This window comes from Helianthus annuus, chromosome 4 (genome assembly GCF_002127325.2).
Source record: "Helianthus annuus cultivar XRQ/B chromosome 4, HanXRQr2.0-SUNRISE, whole genome shotgun sequence".
Classification (NCBI taxonomy): Eukaryota; Viridiplantae; Streptophyta; class Magnoliopsida; order Asterales; family Asteraceae; genus Helianthus; species Helianthus annuus.
Genome location: NC_035436.2, coordinates 88250375 through 88259757, shown reverse-complemented (window position 1 = coordinate 88259757; position 9383 = coordinate 88250375).

Sequence of the window (9383 nt, the reverse complement as noted above, 5' to 3'; positions counted from 1 at the left end):
CTTTCTGCATTGACCAGTTTATGGTCAACGCGAAGTTCGTTTGAACTTCATAACGTGAGCGTAATCACGATGGTTATAGTCCCTAGTGACTATACCTACTGATTACCACGTTATCTAGGCTCAGTGACGAGTCGTAGTTTCCGCCAAAATGCGTTTTCTCGCTTATTTTGTAACCAAACTACTCTAAGGTATTAAAACCGTTTGTTTTAATACCAAACCTGTTTTCTAACTTTACTAAATATGTTCTAGCATGTTTAGCTCGTCGCTTTTAAATTTGTGCTTGTTTAGGGTCGTAAAGGTAAGCGATCTAATCAATCGCTTATACTTTCGAACCCGACCCATTTGGTCGATCATTAGGATCCAACCAAATACTTTAGGTGACCATAGTTGTATAGGGAATAACCTCCCGAGGTTATACCTTATGGTCACGTCGTTTAAGTAGTTGTATGATAAGTAGTTCTTATGCCTTAGGAAAATTACCAAAATACCCTTTTTGCGCCAAAATTCATTTTAAGCCTATGTAACATAATTTTTGACATATAAACTGATTTGACAACAATATTAAACATATTAAGGCATATCTTGCTTGTCATAGGGCTAGTTAGGCGTTCCGAACGCGTTTTGTGACACCCCAGGAAAATAATACAGTTTACCTAGCTTCCTCAGTAAGTGCATACCAAATTTCGGGACGAAATTTCCAATTAGTTGGGGATAATGTGACAACTCGGACTTTAGACCTATCTTGTGTAACGCATGTGAACGTGTTATGATTACGAGCTTTGATTTAATTGAATGTTATGTTACTATGTGCTACGTGTATTGAGTATTTAATATGTTGTTTATTAATGAAATCGAATCGCACAACACACTCGGCCCAAGGGCGGCCCAAGCGGATGGGCCGGCCCATTCCCATACGCGCACAAAAATTAAACACCTTAGGGACTTGATTGTTTCTCATTGTTACAAAATATCTTAACACACACTAAACCCTAGCTAATCCCTCTCTCTCACGCAACCGGACGGCACAAACAAGAATCGGATCACCTTTTGTAATCGGTTAGTGTTTAATCGTTTTGCTTAATTGAATGATTTCTGAATCGCATGTTTAGTTGGCTAGGGATATGTTTGATTAAGTTTTGTTCGATCGGCCGGACTTGTTGGATCGGCCGGACGTGAATGTTGTTAGAACCGGATGTTAATTTCATGATCGTAATGATGTTGATGTTCTTGTTAAATCGGATACGGTATAGATCAATCAATTCGTGAGATAACCGGCCGAACATGTTTGTCGATCGGCCGGACTTAATTGTTAATCGATCGGATAGTGTTAGGGTTATAAATCGGATATACTTGTGTAATTGGATGGTTAACTTGATTAATTGGTTTGCGAATAGGTTAGATTGTTGATAATTCGGATATGCTCAATTAGGGTTCTTGATAAACATGTGAATTATGCTGGTTTGATCTTGTTGGTGTTAGCTAAATTGTTGGAATTGTGTTAATTGATAAAACGATAAGTATGGAAACCATTAGTGGAAACCGATTGCATGAATTCCGACCGCACAACTGAACTGATCGCACAAGGTATGCTGTTCACACGAATTCCGATCCGGACGAACTGTCAATCCGGACGGATTGCAAACCGGACGAATTGTCCATCCGCATGAACTAAACTGCTGATCCGCACGAACCGAGCTATCCATCCGGACAGGATGTTGAATCGGGCGGATTGACTCTCGCACGGATTGTCAATCCGGATGGACTGACCATTCGCACGAACCAACTGCCCGCACGAAAGGTCCAATCTGGATGAACTGCCATCCGCACGAACAGACCATCCGCACGAGCTGACAGTCCGCACGGATTGTCACTCGCACGAACTGTCCACCCGGACGGACGACTAAACCGTACGGACAGCCACTCGCACGAAACGCCACACGCATGATTGATTTGTTTGGGCCATGAATGACTTATGCTTGCAACTTGTTACCTCCGTGTAAACCCTACGTGCTATACGTGAATCGAACCTGACTTGAATAAATGCATGATAGGACGTGATTGACCATTACTTGCTACCTGTTCACTTGTGTATCTGCCGAGCAAACCAAGGTGAGTTCACACAGCCAAGGCATGGGATTCCCGGGTTGGGAATTGGGTTGGATATGTTATTGTTTACAGAGTTACTCGTACTTACGCATATACCAGACTATAGACCATCGTCCTCAGAATAGTCAGGACACGTTACGTAAAGCCTACGTAACCCAGTATATTTGCCATATGTCTCCCGGGTCGGGAAGGACACGTTACGTAAAGCCTACGTAACCCAATACCATTCACTGGCTTCCAGGTCGGAAGGCCACGCTGCGTAAAGCCTACGTAGCCCCCACGCGTACCACTGTCCTCGGGGAAGGGCACGTCACGTAAAGCCTACGTGACCCTGTACGTTTTCCTGTTCTCGGTAATGAAGAACACATGGTCGGAAGTTAGTCTAGTAAGTACCGTTAATGAGAAGCCCTCATTAGCCAGGATAAACATGGGAAGCCCCCACCTTTAGTGCACACTAGTATGGGAAGCCCCCACTAGCTATACTTATGCATGTTATGAACTTACTTACTGTGAACTCGCTCAACTAGTTTGTTGATTATTTGCTGCATGCCTTGCAGGACCTTAGGTATACTTGGAGCTTGCACCAGAGGAGAAGCGGGTCGTTGTGGACAAGAACTCGTGAATGCTTATTAAACACTTTTACATTCACACGTTGATACTTATGTTTTGGGTTTTACATTTAATGCTTCCGCTACTTAAACAGTATTTGGTTTTGAAACATCAATCGTATCTTTGATTATTGTTATACGCTATGTTTGATATGATTGGTGGCTTGATCCTGGTCAGTCACGCTCCCAAGCGGTGGTACTCCGCGTGTGGGATTTTGGGGGTGTGACAGATTGGTATCAGAGCCATTGGTTATAGAGAACTTGGTTTTAATATGGGAAAACGTTTTTATTAAAACCGGACTATAACCAGAACAGTGCTCTCAACGATCCACAACGACGCTTCGCTCCACGTGCAAGGCTCGACATCCTAGGTAATAAGGTTTATTGCCTGTATGCTAGAATTGTTTAGAACTTTGCTCGCATTACGCTTAGATACACATGCTTTGATTTCATGAGAACACCTATATGCCTACGCTTTTCTGTCATCGCCCTACTCGCGAACCATTCTTACGTATGCTACTTGTTACAATGAAGATCATGTCTGGAAGAATCAACATGACACAAGCCCAGCTAGAGGCTCTCGTTCAAGCCCAAGTCACAGCGGCACTTGCGGCTGCTCAAGCAGGTAGGATAACCTGTAGTTATAACTTACGCTAGGATCTTTAGATCCTACACTCCTAAACTAGCTTTTGTATTTAAACTTTGCCCTACTCGTACACAATAGGTCAACACGCGCAGCAGCCTGTCTGCACATTTAAGAATTTCATGGACTGTCGTCCAAACACCTTCAGCGGCACGGAAGGAGCAGTGGGACTACTCCACTGGTTCGAGAAGCTAGAATCAGTCTTTGAAATGTGCGAGTGCCCTGAGGCTCGCAAGGTCAAGTTTGCCACCGGCACTTTGGAGGGGATAGCATTGACTTGGTGGAACGCCCAAGTCCAGATCTTAGGGTTGGCAGCTGCTAACGCCACCCCATGGAACGACTTTAAGGAACTCATCAAGCGTGAGTATTGCACGCGGGAAGACATACACAAGCTGGAAGACGAGCTTTATAACTTGAAAATGGTTGGATCGGAAATCGAAGCGTATACCAAACGGTCCAATGAGCTGGCCGTTCTGTGTCCTACTATGGTGGACCCTCCATACAAGCGCATTGAGTTGTATCTCAAGGGATTGGCGCCAGAGATTCAGAGCCACGTGACGTCGGCTAACCTCGAAAACATCCAAGAAATCCAGCGCCTCGCTCATCGCATCACTGATCAGGCAGTGGATCAGAATAGACTGCCCAAGCGTGTTAATGCTACTGCTAACGTCACCACCTCAGTTACTCCTGCTACATCTGGTGACAGTAAAAGAAAATGGGATGGAGATTCTAGCAAAGGTTCAGCATCTGTTCAGCCACAAGCTCAGCAGCAGAAGATCGATCACTATCAGAGTCCCAGTCAGCAATCCTCTAGTGGTCACAGACAGAGGAGATATCAGGGTAGTCAACCCAGGTGCCACAACTGCAACAGGCATCACCACGGCCCGTGTAACAAGGGTCGTTGTCAAAGGTGCCTTAAGATGGGGCACGAGGCCAAAGACTGTAGGAGTCCACGGCCTGCGAATCAGAATCAGCAGCCTCAGCAACCAGCTCCACAGAACCAGCAGCAGCAGCAGCAGCCACAGCGTGGAAACCGGGGATGTTTCCAGTGTGGGGCTGAAGGTCACTTCAAACGCGATTGCCCACAGTTGAATCAGAATCGCAACAACAATAACAACCAGGGCAACGGCAACAATAACGGCGGGAACAACAACAACAACGGCAATGAAGCTCGTGGTCGTGCTTTTGTGCTAGGTCGAGGCGACGCAGTGAACGATCCCAACGTTGTCATGGGTAAGTTTCTCCTCGACAATATTTACGTTACTGTTTTATTTGATTCGGGTGCGGATACAAGCTATATGTCTGTGAAAATGTGTCAACTACTAAAACGTGCACCAACACTTTTACCCACCAAACATGTAGTCGAGTTAGCTAACGGTAAAAGTTTAGAAGCCACGCACGTAGTTCAGGGTTGTAATCTTATCTTAGCCGGTCAAGCCTTCTCTATTGATCTCATTCCCATAGTTTTGGGTAGCTTCGACGTCGTGATTGGGATGGATTGGTTATCTCAACACCAGGCAGAAATTTTATGCAGCGAAAAGGTTATTCGCATTCCTCGTATGGGTCAGGAACCTCTAGAAGTTCAAGGCGACAAGAGTGGTGCAGTGGTAGGCATCATCTCCTTCTTGAAGGCGCAGAAATGTTTACGAAAGGGGCACACTGCCATTCTGGCACTCGTTACAGACGCTTCAGCAAAGGAAAGGAAACTGGAAGATATACCAGTTGTACGTGACTATCCTCAGGTGTTTCCTGAAGACTTACCTGGATTACCGCCTCACCGTCAGGTCGAATTCCAGATCGAGCTCGCTCCAGGAGCAGCACCCATAGCACGTGCACCATATCGTCTAGCTCCATCGGAATTGGAGGAACTGTCAAAGCAACTGCAAGAACTCTTGGAAAAGGGTTTCATACGACCAAGCTCTTCGCCTTGGGGAGCTCCAGTACTTTTTGTGAAAAAGAAAGACGGTACGTTCAGGATGTGTATAGACTACCGTGAACTCAACAAGGTGACGGTGAAGAACCGTTATCCTCTTCCACGCATCGACGACTTATTCGACCAGTTGCAAGGGTCGTGCTACTATTCGAAGATAGATTTGAGGTCGGGGTACCATCAGCTGAGAGTCCGGGATGAGGACGTCTCCAAGACAGCCTTCAGAACTCGTTATGGTCACTACGAGTTTCTGGTCATGCCATTCGGGTTAACGAACGCGCCTGCAGTATTTATGGATCTGATGAACAGGGTGTGCAAACCCTATCTCGACAAGTTCGTCATTGTTTTCATCGACGACATTCTGATTTACTCCAAGAGTCAGGAGGAACACGAGCAGCATCTTCGTCTCATTTTGGAACTCCTTCGGAAGGAACAGTTGTACGCCAAGCTTTCTAAATGCGACTTCTGGCTTCGTGAAGTCCACTTCTTAGGCCATGTGGTGAACAGGGATGGGATCCATGTCGATCCATCCAAGGTAGATTCGATCAGAAACTGGCCTGCACCGCGTACGCCGACAGAAATACGCCAATTCTTGGGTCTGGCAGGTTACTACAGACGATTTATCAAGGATTTCTCGAAGATTGCACAACCACTTACACTACTGACACAGAAGGGTGTCACCTACCGTTGGGGCAACACGCAGGAAACTGCTTTTCAGTATCTGAAGGATAGGCTTTGCAGCGCACCTATTCTTTCATTGCCAGAGGGCACAGATGACTTCGTAGTATATTGTGACGCATCCATACAGGGTCTGGGTTGCGTATTGATGCAGAGAGATAAAGTTATTGCCTACGCCTCTCGTCAGCTAAAGGTTCATGAACGGAACTACACGACGCACGACTTAGAGCTGGGAGCTGTTGTTTTCGCGCTTAAGATATGGCGACACTACCTGTACGGTACCAGGTGCACGATTTACACCGATCACAGGAGTCTCGAGCATATTCTTAAGCAGAAGGATTTGAACATGCGTCAACGAAGATGGGTCGAGCTACTTAATGACTACGAATGCGCTATCAAGTATCATCCAGGCAAAGCCAATGTTGTGGCTGATGCCCTTAGTCGAAAGGACACTTTACCACGGCGCGTACGAGCGCTACAGCTTACGATTCAGTCTAGCCTTCCAGCACAGATACGAGATGCTCAGGTAGAAGCAATGAAGCCCGAAAACGTCAAGGCTGAAGCCTTACGCGGCTCACGACAACAAATGGAACAGAAGGCAGACGGCGCCTACTATGTCACGGGCCGGATTTGGGTCCCTCTCTATGGCGGTTTACGCGAGCTTGCAATGGATGAAGCTCACAAGTCTCGCTATTCGGTACATCCAGGGTCGGATAAAATGTACCACGACATCAGCACTACTTATTGGTGGCCTAGTATGAAGGCCCACATTGCTACGTATGTTGGAAAATGCTTGACCTGTGCGAGAGTCAAGGTCGAATATCAGAAACCAGCTGGCCTACTGCAGCAGCCTAAGATACCACAGTGGAAATGGGAAGGAATTTCCATGGATTTCGTTACAGGCTTACCTAGATCTCAGCGTGGGAACGACACAATATGGGTCATAGTTGATCGACTCACCAAGTCTGCACACTTCCTACCTATAAAGGAAACAGATAAGTTCTCCACACTCGCAGACGTTTACCTTAAGGAAGTTGTTTCAAGGCACGGAGTACCCACATCCATCATTTCGGATCGCGATGCACGATTTACGTCAGAACTTTGGCAAGCGATGCACAAATCTTTCGGCTCACGTTTAGACATGAGCACAGCATATCATCCTCAGACGGATGGGCAGTCTGAGCGAACGATCCAAACGCTCGAAGACATGCTTCGGGCATGCGTTATCGATTTCGGCAACGGCTGGGAAAAGCATCTCCCTTTGGTGGAGTTCTCGTATAATAATAGCTATCACACCAGCATTCAAGCCGCTCCATTCGAGGCATTGTACGGGCGTAAATGCCGGTCACCACTCTGCTGGGCAGAGGTGGGAGATAGTCAGATCACGGGTCCAGAGATTGTTGTGGACGCCACGGAGAAGATTGCACAGATACGACAACGCATGGCGGCAGCACGCGACCGTCAGAAAGCCTACGCGGACAAGCGTAGAAAGCCATTGGAATTTGAGGTCGGGGACCGGGTTTTATTGAAAGTCTCACCCTGGAAGGGTGTGGTTCGTTTTGGCAAACGGGGTAAATTGAATCCGCGGTACGTCGGACCATTCGAAATCGTAGAAAAGATTGGCAAGGTAGCCTACAAGTTGAAACTACCAGCTGAACTCGGGGCAGTTCACAATGTCTTTCACGTATCGAACCTAAAGAAGTGCCTATCAGATGAAAACCTCATCATTCCTTACAAGGAACTCACTATCGACGAGCGGTTGCAGTTCGTCGAGGAACCAGTTGAAATCACGGACCGGGATGTGAAGGTCCTCAAACACAAGAGAATCCCTCTTGTACGAGTTCGTTGGAACTCCAAACGTGGTCCAGAGTACACCTGGGAACGCGAAGACAGGATGACAGAAAAGTACCCCCAGTTATTCGAAACCAATACTACCACTACTGAGGCTGAAGCTACTACTTCGGAATTTCGGGACGAAATTCCAGATCAACGGGGGGAGGATGTGACACCCCAGGAAAATAATACAGTTTACCTAGCTTCCTCAGTAAGTGCATACCAAATTTCGGGACGAAATTTCCAATTAGTTGGGGATAATGTGACAACTCGGACTTTAGACCTATCTTGTGTAACGCATGTGAACGTGTTATGATTACGAGCTTTGATTTAATTGAATGTTATGTTACTATGTGCTACGTGTATTGAGTATTTAATATGTTGTTTATTAATGAAATCGAATCGCACAACACACTCGGCCCAAGGGCGGCCCAAGCGGATGGGCCGGCCCATTCCCATACGCGCACAAAAATTAAACACCTTAGGGACTTGATTGTTTCTCATTGTTACAAAATATCTTAACACACACTAAACCCTAGCTAATCCCTCTCTCTCACGCAACCGGACGGCACAAACAAGAATCGGATCACCTTTTGTAATCGGTTAGTGTTTAATCGTTTTGCTTAATTGAATGATTTCTGAATCGCATGTTTAGTTGGCTAGGGATATGTTTGATTAAGTTTTGTTCGATCGGCCGGACTTGTTGGATCGGCCGGACGTGAATGTTGTTAGAACCGGATGTTAATTTCATGATCGTAATGATGTTGATGTTCTTGTTAAATCGGATACGGTATAGATCAATCAATTCGTGAGATAACCGGCCGAACATGTTTGTCGATCGGCCGGACTTAATTGTTAATCGATCGGATAGTGTTAGGGTTATAAATCGGATATACTTGTGTAATTGGATGGTTAACTTGATTAATTGGTTTGCGAATAGGTTAGATTGTTGATAATTCGGATATGCTCAATTAGGGTTCTTGATAAACATGTGAATTATGCTGGTTTGATCTTGTTGGTGTTAGCTAAATTGTTGGAATTGTGTTAATTGATAAAACGATAAGTATGGAAACCATTAGTGGAAACCGATTGCATGAATTCCGACCGCACAACTGAACTGATCGCACAAGGTATGCTGTTCACACGAATTCCGATCCGGACGAACTGTCAATCCGGACGGATTGCAAACCGGACGAATTGTCCATCCGCATGAACTAAACTGCTGATCCGCACGAACCGAGCTATCCATCCGGACAGGATGTTGAATCGGGCGGATTGACTCTCGCACGGATTGTCAATCCGGATGGACTGACCATTCGCACGAACCAACTGCCCGCACGAAAGGTCCAATCTGGATGAACTGCCATCCGCACGAACAGACCATCCGCACGAGCTGACAGTCCGCACGGATTGTCACTCGCACGAACTGTCCACCCGGACGGACGACTAAACCGTACGGACAGCCACTCGCACGAAACGCCACACGCATGATTGATTTGTTTGGGCCATGAATGACTTATGCTTGCAACTTGTTACCTCCGTGTAAACCCTACGTGCTATACGTGAATCGAACCTGACTTGAATA